We start from the raw sequence: 21,266 nt of genomic DNA, 5'->3' as shown, positions 1-21,266 counted from the left end.
ATCCAAAGAAGAGCGGCGCGTTTCGTCACAGGGTTATTTGGTAACCGTGATAGCGTTACGGAGATGTTTAATAAACTCAAGTGGCAGACTTTGCAAGAGAGGCGCTCTGTATCGCGGTGTAGCTTGCTCGCCAGGTTTCGAGAGGGTGCGTTTCTGGATGAGGTATCGAATATATTGCTTCCCCCTACTTATACCTCCCGAGGAGATCACGAATGTAAAATTAGAGAGATCAGAGCGCGCACGGAGGCTTTCAGACAGTCGTTCTTCCCGCGAACCATACGCGACTGGAACAGGAAAGGGAGGTAATGACAGTGGCACGTAAAGTGCCCTCCGCCACACACCGTTGGGTGGCTTGCGGAGTATAAATGTAGATGTAGATGTAGACACGAAGAAGAGCTGACTGTTCAGATTGGGATGGGTACATGTAAGAGAGCAGGCATGCAACACCCCAATGGTGGCAGAGGACATCAGCCGAGGCACTGACGACTGGTACTGACGGAGAGCCACCTCGAGTACTGCAGTTAGACGCCAGCCAGCATTGCACAGCAAAAATGCATCGCTGCTGCAGTATGCCAGGGACAGATAAACACAATGATTCGCTTGTTCAAATAGAAGCAATGGCCTCAGCAGCAGAATTATCTTCATTCGATGTCAGTTTCTTGCCCTTCAATCACTGCTTACCTACAACAGCACTTCGTGCGTCGACAAGCATTATAGGATCGAGCCACACCATGATTGATATTGTTACTGGCCTCCTAGTGTTCCAATAAAAAATGATGATTGTCAATGTGAACTGTCATACACTGAAGACCCGAGAAACTGATAAACATCGTACAGCGCTCCCGCAAGCACGCGGAAGTGCTGCAGTACTACGTGGCATTGACTCGATTAATATCTGAAATAGTGCTGGAGAGAACTGACACAACGAATCCTGCAGGGCTGTCCGTAAATACGTAGGAATGCGAGAAGGTGGAGATTTCTTCTGAAAAGCACGTTGCAAGGCATCCCAGATAATCTCACTTGCCCGCGAAAGGCAAAGATCCCGAGTTCGAATATCAGCCCGGCACGCAGTTTTAATCTACCAGGAAGTTTCATATCTGGCCACACTCCGCTTTAGAGTGAAAATCTCGTTCTGGATCCTCAATAGTGTTCACGTCTGGGGAGTTTGGTGGCCAGCGGAAGAGTTTAAGCTCAGAAGACTGTTCCTGGAGCCACTCTGTAGGAATTCTGGACGTGAGGGATGTCTCACTGTCCTGCTGCAATTTCCCAAGTCCTTCGGAATGCACAATGGACACGAATGGGTGCAGGCGATCAGACAGGATGCTTAGTGTATGTGTCACTTGTCAGTCGTTGAATGGTTCGTATGCTGGCATTTATTGATTGCCCGGCACTGAAATCTGCATCAATTTGCGGAAGGATTGCCCTTCTGTTATGTTTAACGTGTAAGTAGGCTGTTTAGGTTTTTATGTTGGTAACGGCAAGTAGCGCTCTGTATGAAAATCACTGACTGTGCTGTGCGCAGTCTGTTGCTGGTTTGCATTGTTGGAATATTTGCTATTGTAATGTTGGGCTGTTGGATGTGAACAGCGCATGGCGTTGCGCAGTTGGAGGTGAGCCGTCAGCAGTGGTTGATGTGGGGAAAGAGATGGCAGAATTATATATATATATATATATATATATATATATATATATATATATATGATGACATTTTAACATCATTAAGGTAAATACATTGTTTGTTCTCTATCAAAATCTTTCATTTGCTAACTATGCCTATCAGTAGTTAGTGCCTTCAGTAGCTAGAATCTTTTATTTAGCTGGCAGTATTGGCGCTCGCTGTATTGCTGTAGTTTGAGTAATGAAGATTTTTGTGAGGTAAGTGATTCATGAAAGGTATAGGTTATTGTTAGTCAGGGCTATTCTTTTGTAGAGATTATTGAAAGTCAGATTGCGTTGCGCTTAAAATATTGTGTGTCAGTTTAGTGTTGATCTGAAAAGTAAAGAGAGAAATGTCTGAGTACGTTCGGTTTTGCTCAACTGTTTGAAAATCAAATAACGTAGAGGTTTTCCAGCACTGTCATTTATAAATTTTTCTATGGGGATGTTTCAAACGATTCTCTTCAGTCGTTGTTGGTCCCGTGCTTGCAGGATCTTTTTCCGGACGCAACGATGTCGAGGTTTGATGTTTTACCGGATTTCTGATATTCACGGCACACTCGTGAAATGGTCGTACGGGAAAATTCCCACTTCATCCCCACCTCGGAGATGCTGTGTCCTATCGCTCGTGCGCCAACTATAACACCACCTTCAAACTCACTTAAATCTCGATAGCAGAAGTAACCGATTAACAACTGCGCCAGACACTTGTCTTATATAGGCGTTGCTGACCGCAGCGCCTTGTTCTGCATGTTCACATATCTCTATATTTGAATACGCATGCCCATACCTGGCGCTAAAGCGCTTCGGTCTATATTAACTGAGATGAGATAGTGAATCATAAATGTTCAGTCCTTGCAAACTCCAACTTCGTTTATGAAATAAATTCTGTGTATTGCAGTTTATGGCTTTACTTTCATAGCTAGTAAATTCCATGTCATAGCAAAAGATTCAGAGGAACTTCAAGGAAACTTCATGCTGGATGCAGTGCTTATGGCCCGTTACACCAGGTCGCATTACCCGAAATCAGCTGAGCAACTTCACTAAGTATCAATGCACCATAAGGAGAGACCTGCTACTGGTTATATTGGTCGTATGTGACAAAAGAAGCACAACTGTGGTCGATTTTTAAATACACAGGTTGGTCTCGCACTGGTAACAACAACAAAAAACACGAAAACCACCAATGTACTCTGGTGGCTGTTCTACCTGTCTCAGAGAAGTGATGCTCTTAATCATTTATAAACTCCGCAATGATGTGTATGTGTACGAAGTTACGATGACATCCGGGGTGCTTCACTCTCATTGTCAGGTAGTGTAATTCATCCAAGAATGAAACGACTAAGATAATACAAGCTGCCATGTGTAGGAGGACGTGGGTACTTTTAAAGGTAAATCCCCTTTCTAAAGAATACCTTCAGCAGTTTAAAAAATTCTGAAACAGTCACTTGCCAGATAGATTCTAACATACCAAATGACACGCATACTACATTTCGTAAAGAAAAATAAACCATTGGAAAACTAACATCTGATATTTCACAGACTTAACAATCTGTCATCGAAACATCCAAGTACTAAAAAATAAAATCTAGGAATTTGAGAGTGAAGTCCAATCTCTGAACTGCTGAGCAATCTGTCATTGAGCACTGGCGTAGAGACAGGAATCCGACATGTAGTACTATCATAGTAAGAAAGATCAGACTCTTACTGTAAGACTGTTTCAGAGGATGGAAGATCATGCATTTATATCAGAACAGGAACACACTTTAAATCAAGGCATGATTATAATGCAGTAAATAAAGACAAGAACTTGAAATATCACTACCCACTGGTTATGTGTACACTTTCTTCAACAAACTAACAAAAGTTCTAAATAATATTACAGCTACAAAAGTTAGCACAGTTTTTCGTAGAGGCGTAAATATAAACGTAAGTATCACAATTGAAACTTGTAGCTCACTAGTAAATATCCTTCATAGCTCTGGAGTGTCCCACTTGGTGAATGACGCAGTGAAACTACAGAAACTGCACCGGTAATCGACCGTATGACTACCAGTACGAGCAGAGAAAAAGTTTGGTGTGGCTGTAAAAGATTCTGGACTCTGAGTTTTCTGTCAAATAATTGGAAAAGACCCACTATATGCAGTTGAGAACTTCCAAGAGACTTCCTTCTAGTGTGTGTATAAAATATGATGACTTGGAAATAGGAGAAGTTGAGAGTGTAAAATTCTTGGGATTACAACTTGATAATAAATTCAGTGGGGAGCGAAAATACTAACGAACTGCTAAAGCGCTTAAACAAGTCTGTGTTTGCAATGCGAATGATATAGGAGATATAAACATAAAAAACTGTCATATGTTGCTTATTTTTACTCCATTATGTCATATGGTATCATATTTTGGGTTAACTCCACAAGCCGAGAAAAAATTTTTAGAGTACAGAAACCCGTTCAAAGAACTGGGCATACTAACCACAGCTTCTCAGTATATTTATTCCTTAACGAGGTTTGTTGTAAATAATACATCTCTTTTTCAAACTAACTGCTTAGTACACAGTATCAATACTAGGAATAAGAACACTATACACAAAGATTTAAAATCACTTATTCTTGCCCAGAAACGAGTCCAGTATTCAGCAGAGCATATTTTCATTAAGTTACGAGTAACCATCAAGAGTTTAGTTTCAGACAAGGCATAATTTAAAAGAATTTTTGGTGACCGACTCCTTCTATTCCATCCATGAATTTCTCGAAAAGTGCAGCAGACTATTTTAATTAAAATTTATTATACTTTAATTTTTGACAATACTTGGTTGTAACAGCCAAGTAACTACCTACAGTGTGAATGATGGATGTATGGAAAGCAGATGTAAGTCTTAAGTCTGTATATAGTGGAGGTTTAATTTTAAACCTTGTACATAATCTGACTGTTCTTAACTGAGGATCACTGAAATGAATAATTTACTTTAATTTTTGACAATACTTGGTTGTAATAGCCAAGTAACTAGCTATTGTGTGATTGATGGATTTAATGAAATCAGATACAAGTATTAAACCTGTAAATATTAGAAATTTAATTTTAATTCATGTACATAATTTTACTGTTTATTAGCTGAGGATCCTTAAAATTAATGAAACTCAAGTTTTTCTAATTGCATTCTTGTAATACGTTTATCTGACATGTTCCATACCCAGGAGGATCCCCTCTTTTGTGGGACTATAGAATGACTAATTAATCTAACGTAATCTAATCTATCTAGGTGGCTAGCCAGAAAGGGTGTCATTTCTCAATAGGCCTTATAGGCTGTTTAAGGGGTGTGAAAAGCGAAAGATGTTGAGTGATCATGAAAAGCGACAGATGTTGAGTGATCACTGTGAAAGAGACAGAGATGTTACGTGCTTGTGTGAGACAGTATTATTAGCAACTGACATAATTTCAAAGGTGCCTTGTTTTGGCCCTCTATCCAGACTTATTGGGCTATAGGATGTAACAGTGGTCCAGTGTTGGACCTCACGGAAGCTTAAGGGCAGACATACTCTTTGTGAAGTTTCCGCTCGACCACATCCGACCACCACAGGGGAGGATCTCCATACTGTGCACCAGGGACGTTGTGACTCCTTCACGTCTGTGCCTGGCCTCCGAGAACAAGTATTGGACTCTCTGTAACGTTTTGTGTCATCTAACACTACTGACAGAAGACTCGCAGCAGCTGCACTAGGGAATTACCGAAGGCTGCCGTTAACAACACAGCAGAAATAACTGCATTTGGAGTGTGTTGACCTTGGAAGCTTGGGCTGCTGACGAGTGGCTTCACACTGAGTTCAGCAGTGAATTGCGGTTCTTCGCTGCCCTGGATGATCTTCGTCAGCGAGTATGATGGCAGCCTGCTGAGAGATCCTATTCTTGTAACGTTTTGGAGGAGCACAGAGGCGTTACTCCTGGTGTCATAGCATGTGGAGCCGTCGTGTATTTCAGGTCAGAGTTCATAGGGATTGAGGGCACACTGACGGCACAAGGATACATCAGGGACATAGTGCGTCTCATGTGTTACCTATCAAGGGCCAGTATCTTGCTGCTATTTTTCAACACGAATGCTCGTACACACACAACAAGTGTCTTTGTGAACTATCTCCGTTATGTTGAGGTACTCCCGCGTCTAGTGAGGTCCCCAGACCTGTTCGCGATAAAAAATGTGTGGGAAAAATTCGACCATCAATTCCAGTACTGCGCCAGGATCCAAGACATCAAGGGCCAGTTACAACTATTTGGCGTAGGCTTGCCTCAGGAGAAGATACAACTGCTTTATGACACCCTCTCCAATCGAATCAATGCGTGCATCCAGGCCATAGACATTGTAACATTATGTGATTGCCTTATCATTTTAAATCATTCACTAATCGAGCAGTCGCTCGGCAACAGCTACAGTTAGCAAATAATGTTGCGAGAATGTAAAAGGTGAACGACCTGTGACGTAGCTTGTTTACTGTCGAAGCGCCGTCAGAGATGCTGTGAGTTATTGACTTTGAAAATCGCGGCGCGAAAAACGGACAGAAGAAGAACACTTTTTTACACATTTTTTTTTTTTTTTTTTTATGTACGAGATATTCTCGATGAACAGTTACTCATTCTTCTCTTGTCTCCTGTAACGTGTGTCGGACGCGCATGTCTTGCCGCCGTATTATTATTGTTAAAAATAATATTGTTCTAGTGTAAAGTAAATGTGTAATACTAAAAGTGCCTAGCAGTAGATTTATTGTGCGACGTGTATGCGAAAACGTCAAAGGAATTGTTTTCATTACGAGAAGTGCCAATCAAAACGGCATCCATGTTAAATCCTTCATTGCAGTGTAAGTTCGTCTATTAATTGCCATAAATTCAGACTTAAATGGAACTGGTGTATGGACTATTTATTTAATATAGAATCTATGTCTCTCTCCGTCATGAAGTTATTTAATTTTCTTTATGTTTCTTCCAAATAGAGAGTTCACAGTCACGAATTCTTTCGTCGAGTTCGGACGGAAGTTGCATGCGGCGAAATACTTTCTCCGCGCCATACTCTACTGGTAAATGCATGATAAACTACGGTCCCTTAGGAAATTCATGTTGAGCTATCCAAAAAATAATTATATTTTGAATAGGCATTTACTCTCTTCCGCAATGCAACTTCCGACTGATCAGACGATCCAACAAGAAACAGCCGCACACGGTCGGCGTTCGCAAATATGTTTCCACCGCTGATTATAGCTATATGTTACAGCACAAAAGTAAACATATTGTCATAATTAGCGGCTACGAACGGGGACATTTATAACTGTATGTTTATGTATACACATTACGTAAACACATCGTTATAACATGCAACGTCATACTGATAAGTGGGCTCATACTGGCAATTTTTTCAGTAATTTGACTCTATTTTGCAATCACTGAAATAAAATTACGTGCCCGTGAAGTTCCATTTCGTTACCCCTTCCCCTTCCGGGTGCATCGTCTCCTTTTTTCCTGTTAACACCTGTATCACATTTACATAAAATAATCAAAATATTACTACCTCGTTTCACTTGTAAGTAACAACCGTTTTCAGATCACGCACGTATTAAATGCTGCTTGAACACAAACTGGATGCACCTCTAATAATCACTATGTAGCGAGATGAATTTGCGTATAAACCAACATGGATAAAAAACTTGGTGGTAACAGCAACAGCGAAACTGAGCGAAGTCGTGCACCATGCACGTTGAACACCTTCTTGTGCATGTTGCTTTCTACCCGAATGTCTTGTCACTCCATGGTGATTATTAGAGGTATATCCAGTTAATGTTCAGCCTGGGTTTAATGTGTGCATGATCTGAAGACGGTTGTTATTTACAACCGAAACTAGCTAGTCTTCGTATTTTAATTGTGTTGTGTAAATGTGATCTATACATTGAAAGATTTTCGTAATTTTTTTATAATTTGAACAAAGTAGAAATAAGTATTGGAGTGACCGAGGAATTGCTCGTATCTTGTAATTGTGCTTTCCTCTCACATCTTCTGGAGAATTGTTGTTGAAGTTCGGGCACTGCTATTCAGTGTGTAGTATCAACCTCAAGACATTGCATGCAAAACCGTGAATGCCTCTGTGCAGAGAGGTAACTCTTTTACAGTAGCATGAGCAATCTCCCATACTTCATAATGAAGAGATATGTGAATCGGTCATTTTAGAAACAGCGTAACTCCATAAATGCATATTTTTCAGGAAATATAAAAAGTATTTTTAAAAGAAAGTTCAACACATATCGAAAGTTGCCTCGTGCTTTCGAAAGTGTTTATTTAGGTGAGCAATGTAACACACAATATAATACCCAACTCATAGTAGACCCAGCCAAAACATGATAAAAGTGATTGGAGTTACATTTTTCCTAACATTAACTCAAACGCATGTCAAAATTTGTCACTGAAACGTGCTATTTTAATTAGCTTAATAATAGTTTTACTTTCAAAAGCTGTGAAACATACGAAAATGATTTATGCAGCAAACTTAAATAAATGTGTCACAGTAGTAACATATTTCCTTTAATATTACCATTAATTTGAGGCATCTAACATTTTTTTACATTACGCAACAAAAATAATGTTATGACTTGACAATACAAATGCAAGACAGAAAACAGTTCCTTCAAATTATGAATGACTGTCCAAAATTTCAAGGTAAGATTGCTGATATTCTTCAGAACATACTGCAAGATCATCTTCAGGTCAGAATATTTAGCTTCAGTGGTTGATAGTTGTCTGTTGTATGTCCTTGTTTGCGGTACAAAAATATTTCGCTTCCCAATACCCCTCAGGATGAATATATGCCCCCGGCTTTTTTGATGAAAAGTGACGCAACTACTGTCCCTGGATGCCGAGACGGGTATTTGAAATGCCTTAACGTCGATTCTGGGACATCTTGAAAGATTATAACTTTCAAGTGAATTTACTATTTTCTTATATAGGGAGGCCACCAATCCTTAAAGTTAATACATCTTCAACGCTTACCATTGTAACCTTGAACTACCCAGGGAATCTTGACTTTACAATTATCTCGTATAATTCCTTTGGAAAATAAATTCGATCGTGCTTTGACAAAAGCCTCCTCCCAACACCAACATCACTGTCATTGGGGAGAAAAGAATGTCCTCGCAGGGGAAAGAAGTGGTGGATTTTATCAAAACGTTCGTTTTCTACACGAGCCATTAAAAAACTTAAGCTACGTCATTTGGTCCTTTGTTACCCTGGGTTTCATCATAGAGGCAAAAATGACCTTCTCCTGATTTTGCATTATGATTTTCAAAGATGTTGAGGATTAACTGTCGAAGATAGAACAACTCCTGCACCGGAATACTAGGCAGTGAAGTATTCTGCATGGAGTCAAATGTTATAACATCCAGATCCTCTCTTTCTATGCATAGATTCGTTGAAGCTTGAAGAGCAATGCAAAATGTTTTAGCTCTTCTTTTGTGATCATTAATTCTACTTCAGCAAACTTCTTGGCCTTGACGTTAAAGGATGGACTTCAGTTTCTGTCCCAGAACTTCGCGTCTATAACAGGCATCTACCTGAGGACTCACAAAATTGAGATGAAAATGGTCTTTCAAGTATTTGGCATAGTACAGGTACGTAATGTTTACCTTAGGATGTTTTTCCTTACATATCTGAAACATGATTTTCAACTTTAAATTTGCATCACGGTAATTTTTCACGTTGGAGGAATAGTTAGTCTGTTTTATTGGAAAAGACAGTATTTTGATGAATGAACATCTTAATTTTGTCAGTTGATGAAGTAGTTAAAACCGTGACTCGCTTAATGAGTTACCCATTTTTAACGGACGAGGTCTTTGTACATTGTTATAGACGATGAGACCCTGTAAGCATATATCCTGTTAGGCTCTGTTCTTGAAATTATTTACTCTATCTAATAAAGATGTCTGATGAAATATATGAACATTAGCAAAACATGCTTTTTACAGTCGCATTTCTCGCCTTCTTTTCTTTCCGGAATTGTTTTCGCTGTATAGTTCATGCAGTCTCTTCCTTGAAAGTGTGCTCTTTTAATTACCTCACTCTTGTACACAGCTTCATTCCTCACACCACTCTTTCGTTTTGTGCAGTTTTCCATTATCACAGAACTTCAAAATAAAACTGCTATCAGCTTGCACCTTGTAATCAAATAAGATAATCAAGACGAAGAAAGTTCTGTTTAAAAGAAAATCAACTCATCAGCAGAGACAAATCTTATTACTAGAATAAACAGATCACACAACACTGCGAACAGAACCAACGGAACTGCCACGTTAAGTTTAGAAACACCAGAACTCCAGAACTTACGTAGTTTCTTAAACTAACACGAACTTATCGAACACAAAAATACACAGAGTAAATGGAAATTATGTCTTTTCTATACAGAACACTGCGGTTACCCTTAAAGAAGGCCTGGACATATATCATTCATTTTGCAGTAAAATGTGGAGTTACACTGTTTCTAACATGACCGACCCATGTACTGCGCAAAACGGGTATAAAACGATGAACGTGAATCGTCATGTTTGTCCTCCGTGCGCTGTTTTGCGTGGCCTCCGCGTTTCAAACTATCAACTGCGACATGACCAGCTGAAAAGGAAACAGAAATCCAAGGAAATTCGTTCCTTTATTCAGCTGTTGTGACTGAAGGCATCGTAGTCTATGGACGTGCAACAAACGGAAACAGACATGAGTTCGGTTAGATGCGTTCCTGTCAGTAAAGGCAAATGGGAAAGCTACTGGCGGAAAAAAAGAACGAATGGAAACAGTGTTTAGGTACTCTCATCTCCAGAATGATTGGCGGGAACACCTTTGTGAGCGTGGTTTATGTAATCAGCTAACGTAGTATTACATTTTCCTTTCTTTTTTGGATTCTGGACACTGTCCTCAGAATGCATTACGAAACCACAGACAATAAGCCTTAACACAACAAAGACTGCCGGCCGGTGTGGCCGTGCGGTTAAAGGCGCTTCAGTCGGGAACCGCGTGACCGCTACGGTCGCAGGTTCGAATCCTACCTCGGGCATGGATGTGTGTGATGTCCTTAGGTTAGTTAGGTTTAAGTAGTTCTAAGTTCTAGGGGACTGATGACCACAGAAGTTAAGTCCCATAGTGCTCAGAGCCATTTGAACCATTTGAACAACAAAGACTATACTGGAAGACTCCGACGATCCGCGATTGCTGACCCAGAACGTAAACAAGCTTAACGTATCGTCTTAAATAAGCGAAGAGATCCATTGCTGTTTACTTTAGTAGCAAAAAATCGCCGAGAACGGAAGACCCTGCGAAATGTCGAGGGGTAATCGTCCGAAGCGATCTAAAGTGAACGACCATCTGAAACTGAGAAGAAAACGTTTACCTTGTTGCCGGCTGCAGTGGCCGAGTGGTTCTAGGCGCTTCAGTCTGGAACTGCGCAATTGCTACGGTCACAGGTTCGAATCCTGCCTCGGGCATGGATGTGTGTGATGTCTTTAGGTTAGTTCGGTTTAAGTAGTTCCTTGTTCTAGAGGACTGTTGATCTCAGATGTTAAGTCCCATAGTACTCAGAGTCATTTGAACCATTTTTGAGAGGTTGTTCTTTTTCTCCCTAATGACCAGCATTTATTCCTAATTTCACGTAAGTAACATGAAAAAGTCACTGATTTTCCTGATAATAAGCTATTCTGTTGTTCTACAATATACTAGCATACCATGACGTTATTAAAGTACACGACGAACATTTATAAAATCGACAAGTAGCAGGGACGGATTCCTGATTGGAAATGGAGGAAAGAAGATCCAATGAACATGTGTCCAGAACAGGAGGATGTGCGTGCAACGACAAAAAACCGTCCTGGAACACAGTACAGAGCTGCATCGCAACCACGTCACAACAAGTGTTCAAAGTCGCCTCCGTGGAATGCAATGCTCGCGTTTACACCTGCCCGCCAAGCAGGATACAAGTAACTGTACTTTGGCTTACACCTTGTTGGCGGCCAGTAGCCTGGAGCTTATCCTAGGGTTCGTCTCAATATCTTGTAAAACCTGGTCCTCCATATCTGGTGTACGCACAGTCCGCCGCCTCCCTGCACGTTCGTCTTTATGAAAACAGACATTGTCGCACAAACGCCCGAAGAGGGCTTGGAATGTTGTGTAACGTGGTCGGCGTATGTGAGGGTACTTGTTTTGGTGTAGCCTTGTTGCCTCCTGACCGTTTCCATCTGCTTGACCGCACATAAACACCATCTCGGCTTGTTCCCAACATGAGCACTGGACCATTCTGCTGCTTACAGTACGCTGCATCAATCACGGAGCCTGCTGCACACAAGGAACACACTGCGCATGCTCAGACGAACTTTCATTCGTCAGTACCATCAACTACGGCAACGATCCATTTCCGTACACATGTTCATAGCACCTCTTTTCGTCCATTTCCAGTCAGGAGTCCGTCTCAGCTGTTTGTTGGTTTTGTTCACCATGTATAATTAGTGCAGCTGTCGTGTCATTCCATCTTAGTCTCAGTTAAATTTTATAACAAACGTTGCCTCTGTTAGTGAGGACTGTACCCTGTAGAAATTTTACTTGTTGCTAGCCTGGAAGGTAATTTGGTAATGTCACAGAGATGTTTCAAGTACTCCTAGGAAGGGATATAAATTATGTATTTGAGCACAACGGGATAAACAACGGCTTACTGCGTTACTAAAGTTTTGACAAGGGCTATTTTTGTAATCAGCTCTTCAACTGATGAGGAACAAATATTACATCTTAAAGCGTACAGGGCAGGAATGACAGCAGCTTGGATTCACGTAGTGTCTCGCACAGCTTACCGTATTCATCTTTCGGAGTAGCAAAGCTGACGCACTTTTGAGTTCTTAGAAAGGAAGCTAAGGCGCAAGTGGCCATATTTCACAAAGTTTGGTGGTTCTAGACCGCAAGAAACCGACCGGAGAAAAATGAGCTACTGTGAAAAGCGCAGAACCTGCGAAGCTGAAAAATTGGTTCTATAAATCTGGAGAGAAAAGTTGGCGCAGCGACCAACATGTGCCCTCGCTGCTCCGGTAGGCTGGCCGCGGCTCGGCTCGGCTCGGCTCGGTTTTCCGCCTTCCCTCCACTGCGGCCTGATTTGTGGCCCCCGCGGAGTCCCCATATCTTATCCCGCAGCTGGGGCGGCCGCGGCGCTTTGAAAGCTATTTCCAGCAGACTGGACAGAAATCGTTACCACTTTACCGAGAACCTCTCTCACTGAAGAAGCTAATCGTGTCTACAAAAATACGTGCACGACGCCCTTCAAACTATCTCTTATATTCCTGGCAGCAGACATCTCACTGGTTCAAGCTTACACTCTACCCCAGCTATATCGTTGCATTGTGTGTTCCCCGTTTAGGAAGACTCTTTGTAGTTTTTTTTAAATACAAATAAGTCAACAGTCTATTGGTGGCTGTGTAATTCATTGTTACATTGTGGTTCAGTCATCTCAGGTCTTAAGAATTATCCTAGCTGTTGCTGTTAATGATATGAGGCAGGTGAGACAACCCACCCAAGTTTCTTCAGCACGGTTAAGTATATTGATGTGTGGCTTTCACTCGGTGCTCCGTCCATCCCAAACAGGGTACACAAGTGCAAAGGATATTCAGTTATTAAAGAGGTAGATTGTTGCAGAAATAAACTGTGCTTTTTTTTGTTTTTTTTAAAAAAAAAAAAAAAGAGCCTTTTGCTACTTACCAATATTAACAAACTTATTATGGTATCATCCAGAGATCGTGTTGCCACACCAAAGTCAGCAACGTGAATCGATATCACAGATAGTAGCAAGGACTCGCTGCAATCCTCAACAAGCAATGGGAGACACTCCGAAAGACCGCGCCCACCCTCTCAGTACAGCAGCGATCTCGTCAGGTAGTGTCTAGTGCAAGGGCTCTGCCCCAGTTCGTGACCTCAACTGAAGAAGTCAACATCATAGTGCAGAGCCAACGAGTTGTTAAAGTTTCAGATGTACGTATACTGTTGTAAATGTCGACATTGCACCTCTGGAAAACAGATTGTAGCTTAGTGCTTTCAACGACAATGACACTCGCCAATTCTCCAGTGCTTCTATGGCAAAGAAGTGTGTCACAGATAAGTACATCTTGCATTGATTGACGGTCGCAGGTTCGAATCCTACCTCGGGCATGGATGTGTGTGATGTCGTTAGGTTAGTTAGGTTTAATTAGTTCTAAGTTCTAGGCGACTGATGACCTCAGAAGTTAAGTCGCATAGTGCTCAGAGCCATGTGAACCATTTTTTTTTTTTTTGCATTGATTGACTGTTCCTTCGGTTATTTGTAGAATAGTGGACGCACTGCTTCATTCAGCCAGTTGGCATCGCTCAGGAGTTGCCATCAGTTATGGCGCCCTTAGTCACCGGACGGTTGTCACGTTGCCACAGTTACAGCACACTATCTTAGTATATACCGCCTCTTTCAGTGTGCCTGATAAACTGAGACAGAGCTTGATATTATGGTAGATAGCAGAGCACGAGTGGAACCAGTATTAGCTTAGTCACTGTCACTGAGCTGGATTTGGACCAGTGTTCAGAACTTCAACATCAGTGTGACGCCTTCAAATCGTCATTACACTAAAGCTGAGTATTTGTGTAAATCTAGCAAACATGGCAAGTAAAATGCATGCCTTACGAGCTATGAGTACTTGTTCATCTTCGCCACTGTGAAACTCTACGAACAGGTGTTCATAGCCCTTAAAGTAGTCAGTTTAAATCCGATGTTTACTAGACAAAATATGAAAAATGTGGCAGGCAAAAAGCTTGCAGCAAAAGAGTATTGTTTCATATTATTAAACATAATGAAGTACTCATACCTCCTAAGCTATCCATTTTAGAGCCCAAGTTTAGTGGACATTTTTTGCTTCAAATGATCGTTGTTGTCATATACCTGGATACTGACCATTCCTCATGGGTCATCCTATACAGGGTGAAGAAAGATTCGCGCACACGGACTTCGCAGCACCATTCCTCACATACTAGCAAGACAAAAATGTCTCTCACGAAATTTAGTCCTGCTCATGTTTCCGGCGGAAAATGGATGTTAAAGATTGGCATTTTGGCAACACTGTAATTGTATGTACGGTAACTACCTCTGTCAGGACGTCGGAGTAACGCTGTGCAGTTGGTGCAGTGGATAGCGTTTAGGGTTTGTATGGAAGAAGTGTGCAGATCGATTCTGGGTCGCCGGCCGCGGTGGTCTAGCGGTTCTAGGCGCTCAGTCCAGAGCCGCGCGACTGCTACGGTCGCAGGTTCGAATCCTGCCTCGGGCATGGATGTGTGTGATGTCCTTAGGTTAGTTAGGTTTCAGTAGTTCTAATTTCTAGGGGACTGATGACCATAGATGTTAAGTCCCATAGTGCTCAGAGCCATTTTTTTTTATTCTGGGTCGAGGCTTGCTTGTTTCTATTTGCCAATTTCATTCTGCCATATGATACTGTAGTATACACCGTTTCTTAAGCCATACATATCCGACACTTACGCAGTACAGTGTTTTGTAACGGTGAACATAACAAAGCCGTCATTTATGCTACATGTAGTACGTTCGCTCAGATGGAGCTCAGTAGTAACCAGTGACAATAATAATTTCGATATTAACGACCGCAAGACTTTTGCAAATGACGTTTGTCCTCAGAGCAGATGCCCAGACCACTTCGAGGCATTGCACGGCTCTCTGGACTCTTCACAACATGGCTGCATTCACAGATACAAGAGCAGCACGAACACGCACTAACAGTTCTTTCCCAAGTGTCGGCGCAGCAGAATACGCATGATCCTTCAAGTTTCCAAAGAGAAAGAAATCTAGGGGATTTATGTTAAGTGAAAGCGGAAGTCCGAGCCATTTCTCTGGAAATGTTCTGTATAAATACTGTCACACATTAATTCCAAAGTGTTGAGATGCACCATAAGTGGAACATCTTCTAGTGCGCCAGGCTAATAGTTTGACTGGAATGCATGATACCTTCGTCCACTCATCCTGTCAGGTAACAATTTGGGATCCAAACTTCGGTATCGCAATATTCCGGTCCTGACGCTGAGGCCACAACGAACTTGATACCCACTGTAACGGGTGACGTGCGGGTTGAGGTCGCACTAATAGTGGGCATTGTGCATATGAAGACACACTCGCGACTGAACGCTGCTTTATCCGGCCATTTATTACAGTGTTTATGAAACAGTCGTTAGCTTCTTGTTGTTGATGGCACCATTCACAGAATCGCATCCGCAGACGGCGGTCTTTAGGGTGCAGGTATTGCGTTAAAGAATAGTGATAGCGGTGTAGTCGACGCTCCTGCACCGTGTCAACGACCGTGCGTTGCGAGACACGCAACTGCCTTGCTGCGCACACTACGTGTACTTCGTTAGTGTTCTTGGTATATGACCTCTACAGTAGTTTCCTCTGTGGCTAGACTGGAGTGCGGCGAGTTCGAGGACGACCGCTGTCACACAATGGTGGAAGAAGGGAACCTGTCTCCCGAAGGCGAAGCTTCAGACGACGAAACACATTTATATCTAGATGAAGTCGACCAGGATATCTAACAGCATATTCACGAGCGGCAACACCAGCCCGGTTGTCAGATGCGCCAAGCGTCAGAAGCATATCCACTTATTCTTCGTTTGTATATTCCATACGTCTGCCACACTGATTTAGAATAAAACAAGAAGAAAATACGGTATGCGTACAAATGTACATGGAGTCTGCCACTGGCTCGTTACTCTGCTAGCAACTAGTCATCGTCTAGTGAACAGCACATACGTATAAACACGTCATTAGTCGCAGCGGGCTCTTCCACACAACGCGCATCAGCTTTTGGTCTCCATGATTCATCCTGACACTACTAACTGTGAAATTTTCGTTTTCGAGGCCGGCCGCTGTGGCCGAGCGGTTATAGGCGCTTCAGTCTGGAACCTCGCGACCGCGACTGTCGCAGGTTCGAATCCAGCCTCGGGCATGGACGTATGTGATGTTCTTAGGTTAGTTAGGTTTAAGTAGTTCTAAGTTCTAGGGGACTGATGACATCAGATGTGAAGTCCCATAGTGCTGAGAGCCATTTGAGCCACTTCGTTTTCGAATTACACTGTTTCACTTACGGTAATGGACTTGATGCTTCCACATTTCTATCGATGAAAATAATAATAATAATGGTTCAAATGGCTCTGAGCACTATGCGACTTAACTTCTGAGGTCATGAGTCGCCTAGAACTTAGAACTAATTAAACCTAACTAGCCTAAGGACGTCACGCACATCCATGCCCGAGGCAGGATTCGAACCTGCGACCGTAGCGGCCCCTCGGTTCCTGACTGTAGCGCCTAGAACCGCACAGCCACTCCGGCCGGCAATAATAATGCTTGGAGATACTTACTAAATAGTGGTTCCATGGTGACAATAACATAAAAATGATTTGCAAAGTATGTTGCTAGCCCTAGTGGTAACATAACGCCTTAACGAAATGTAATGGACCTGAGCATGGAAATATTAATAGTTGGTACTAATCGTTAGGACCATGGGGGGAGGATACACAGAAGACAGGTTTGGAGACTAATAGATGAAGTGGAGCGAAACAATTCGAGTCCACGACGTGCAAAAGGCTTCTTTAAAACCTGACCAATGAAAACGATTGTGTTTCCATTTCTGTGCTCGTAGTGTGTAAGTGCATATGTTTTGTAGAGGACTCACTTTAAACCCTCTATAACGATTAAGACGCCAGATACCGTACCACGCAGACTATATATAGCGAATAAAATCAAATACCCTTCGACCCAGAATCGAACTTTCGACCTGGCGCATGCTAACCCAAAACACTATCCGCTGCACCAACTGCACGGCATTACTCGTGTGTGCTGACAGTGATAGTTACGGTACATGTGATTACCTGTAACTTCCATTTACTGCTGGAAATATCTACAGAGCGAAATTTTGTGAGAGACATTTTCGTATTGCTAGTATGTGAGTGCGCAAATTTTTATTCACCCTGTATGTCATGTTTTCAATAAATTATGCTTAAATCTTACTTTTTGCTTCGAATAATCATTTCTGTAATATCCCCGAATATTGAGCAGTTGCTGCGTGCAAGCACTCCTCTTAATACAGCAACTACTTTCTGCGGTAGCAGGTTCGTTGCTTGTTATGGCAGGGCGCCAGACTTATTTGATGAATATAACATAGTTGTAGGAGACAATATGGCGCCTTTATAAACGTATGCAAGTAATTTTTTACCGTATGCAGGTGCTCTTTAACGTTTAGAGTTTCCGAATTGTGACACCGACGTTTTTAAACATCTTTGTGCTACTTGTGTGGCACTGAGAAGAACTTCCGAAGAGGGCTTCAGTGACATAACATGCGTGCACGTGAACGAATAATAACAATATGACAGCACCACAAACCATTGTTCTATCAGCAGGAAATAATGTGCCACGAATGTCCGCCTTACATGTAAACAAGTATGGCTCAAATGGTTCAAATGGCCCTGAGCACTATGGTACTCAACTGCTGTGGTCATAAGTCCCCTAGAACTTAGAACTAGTTAAACCTAACTAACCTAAGGACACCACACACATCCATGCCCGAGGCAGGATTCGAACCTGCGACCGTAGCGGTCGTGCGGTTCCAGACTGTAGCGCCTTTAACCGCTCGGCCACTCCGGCCGGCGTAACAAGTATGTGATACGTGTGGTGCTCATACGTTTATTAGTGCGCTGTAACCCATCAGTTGGTTCTGTAATACTGTAGCGATCAGGCAACTTGCTCGTCAATCTATTCAGAGTTTCACAATGTATGCTGTTGTTGTCTTCAGACTGAAGATTGGCTTAATGCAGCTCTCCACCTTAACCTATCCCATGCGAGCCTCTTCCTACCCAAATAACTACTACAACCTACATCTATTTGAACCTGCTTACTGTATTCATGCTAAGGTCTCCCTCAGCAATTTTTACCTCCCAAAATTCGTTTCATTACCAAATTGACTAATCCTTGATCCCTTATCATGTGTCCAATCAACCTACCAATGTTTATTTATTATTTCGTGTCAGAAGCAAACTAAAACATCATTGCATGCATTACTGCATTACATTACTACATACATTTTGGTTTATAAATTAAACCAGTCAAAGAATAAAACTGACAAACATTGGTTAATTTAACTATACAATGGATGCCCACAAATTTGCAACGTCCAGTAAACTTTGTGTAGCATTCACAAGATCTTCCATAGTCCACACAGTTGGAGGTAATGTACATTGCAGCAGATGTGATGATGTCCGCATGGAAACTCAACAGTCACAATTGAGAGAGTCCACCTGGAGGCCTCACCTGCGCTGGTTGCTCTTCGATCTTGTGACACAGGAACGCAGGCGGTAAGTGATTTCCATGTGGACCATTTCTCTGTGTGGACTGGGGGAAGAGCTTCTTCTGGAATCAGCCACTCCTCCAGATACTGGCATCTGGCCTGCCATCTCTTCTCCTGGTGTTGGTGTGGAGTGTCAGCGAGTGCTTCTGTGCTGCGAAGAAAGCTCTTTCTAGACAGATGTCTTTGCTGTGCAGGTTGATGGCGATGCACTGGGTGGGCTTTAGATGTTAATGTCTTTTTCATTTCATTTTGTGCTTGTCAAAAAATTTTGGGAAATTATGTCAGTAGTGAAAGAGGTCGATAGTCATTCACATCTCTCCTATATCCTTTATTATAGAGGGGCCTAACAATAGAATATTTCAGCCTGTGGTAAATGCCTTGAGTTAGTGATGGATTACATATTTCAGACAAAATAGGGTGTATTATATGGGAACAAATCTTTAGTGCTCTGTTGGAAACACCATCAAATCTGTATGAGCTTTATTTTTTAGAGAATATATAATTTTCTTAATTTCAGAATGAGAGATTACTGATAGCTCCATATGACTGAATTTTATGAGAGTTTATTTTTCAACATACTGATGTGCTTTTTCTCTTGAACTCATTGTCGCTATATTTTCTATTATATTTAAGAAGTGATTATTAAGCAACTTTACATATGCTACTTATGACTCATCATTTGTAGCCCTTCCATTCCATTTAGTACTGACGTTTTCCTGTTCTTTGGCCATCTGTCCTGTCTTTCCTTTCACCACTTTCCATGTAGCCTTAAGTCTGTAATCAGAATTAATGATTTCTGACAATATAGGGCTATGCATGTTCCTTGTGTTTTAATAATATTTGTTAGTAACTTGGAGTAGTTTTTGTTGTTTGCAACTAATGCAGATCTCTACTTGTTCTTGGCAATAGATATTTCCCTTTTCCTGTCACGAGATACTTTAATCACTATGGTTTTCCATGGTGTTTTACTTGGCTGTTTAGTATTCTTTCTGATTAGCTTAACAGGAAAGCTATTTTCAAATAATGATATGAATTTATCATGGAATAGATTAAATTTTACATCAGCACTTCATTAGAAATTTCATCCCAAGTCATCTCTTGTAAACTATTGTTAAAGGCTTCTGTTCTGGAGTCAATAATTATTCTGATTTCCATTGATAAGTATCAATACTGTGAGGCACTATCGTATTTGTCCCAACTTACTCAGCTTCATGATCAGAGAGAAGATTTGTTACTGGGAGTACAGTTACTTCCTTGCTTTGAGCTTCATAAAAAACATTATTTATTAGGGTCCTACTCTCTTTGTCCACATGTGTAAGGAAGTTAATTACTGAGATTAAATTGTAGGATGTAAATAATGTTTCCAGGTCATTTTGCCTGTCAGGAACCTTCAGAAAATCTACATTAAATTCAGAACATACATACTATTAATTGCTTGTTGCTGTCAGGCACACAGCACAGTAAGGAAAGCAAACTCCTCATAAACAGTTTAATAGTTCACGTTGTGGATCTACAGTTATAGTTAAAAGTGAACTATGTGCCAGTATTAATTCACACCTAAACACTTCTATACGCTGATCACTAAAGAATCCACTTATCTGAATGTTTTTGAACTTGTGTTATATTGTAATGTTTGTAACAATTCCTCCTTTTCCCATATTGGTTCTACATGACTAAGATGCTAGAGTGTAAACTTTTATTTTTAACTTCCCTAAACCTCTAGTTATGTGGTGTTCGGACAGGCAGAGGTTGTCCATTTATTCAGAGCTCTCAAAATTTTCCAAACAGACAAGGAGCTCTTTTACCTTATTACTCAGTCCTCTAATATTTTAATGGAATAAGATGACCTTACTTTCATGCACAAGTTTGAGAATTTTGTGAGACTCTTTTGTTATTTTAACATCTGTCGTAACTGGGTGCCTGAATTCTAATACAAGTAAAAAAGGTACGTCTCTGACACCAGTAACCACAGTGATATCACTTTATGTGATGGTGGCGCTCTGTACATTTTCTCCAAGACCTACATACAACACATCTTTCCTTCTCTTATTCAGGATGCCTCTAGTATATCTTCATACCCCAAGGTGTCAACAGGAATAGCACTCATCTAAGATTTCATTTCAGTCAGCCCTGTATTCACTTGACTGGGCTCATAGCAGGGTTATCCCAAAGCTGGTCGTCGCACTGCAGGACCTCGACAAAACCCCA

This window comes from Schistocerca serialis, chromosome 7 (assembly GCF_023864345.2).
Source record: "Schistocerca serialis cubense isolate TAMUIC-IGC-003099 chromosome 7, iqSchSeri2.2, whole genome shotgun sequence".
Lineage (NCBI taxonomy): Eukaryota > Metazoa > Arthropoda > Insecta > Orthoptera > Acrididae > Schistocerca > Schistocerca serialis.
This window is presented reverse-complemented; position numbering follows the sequence as displayed.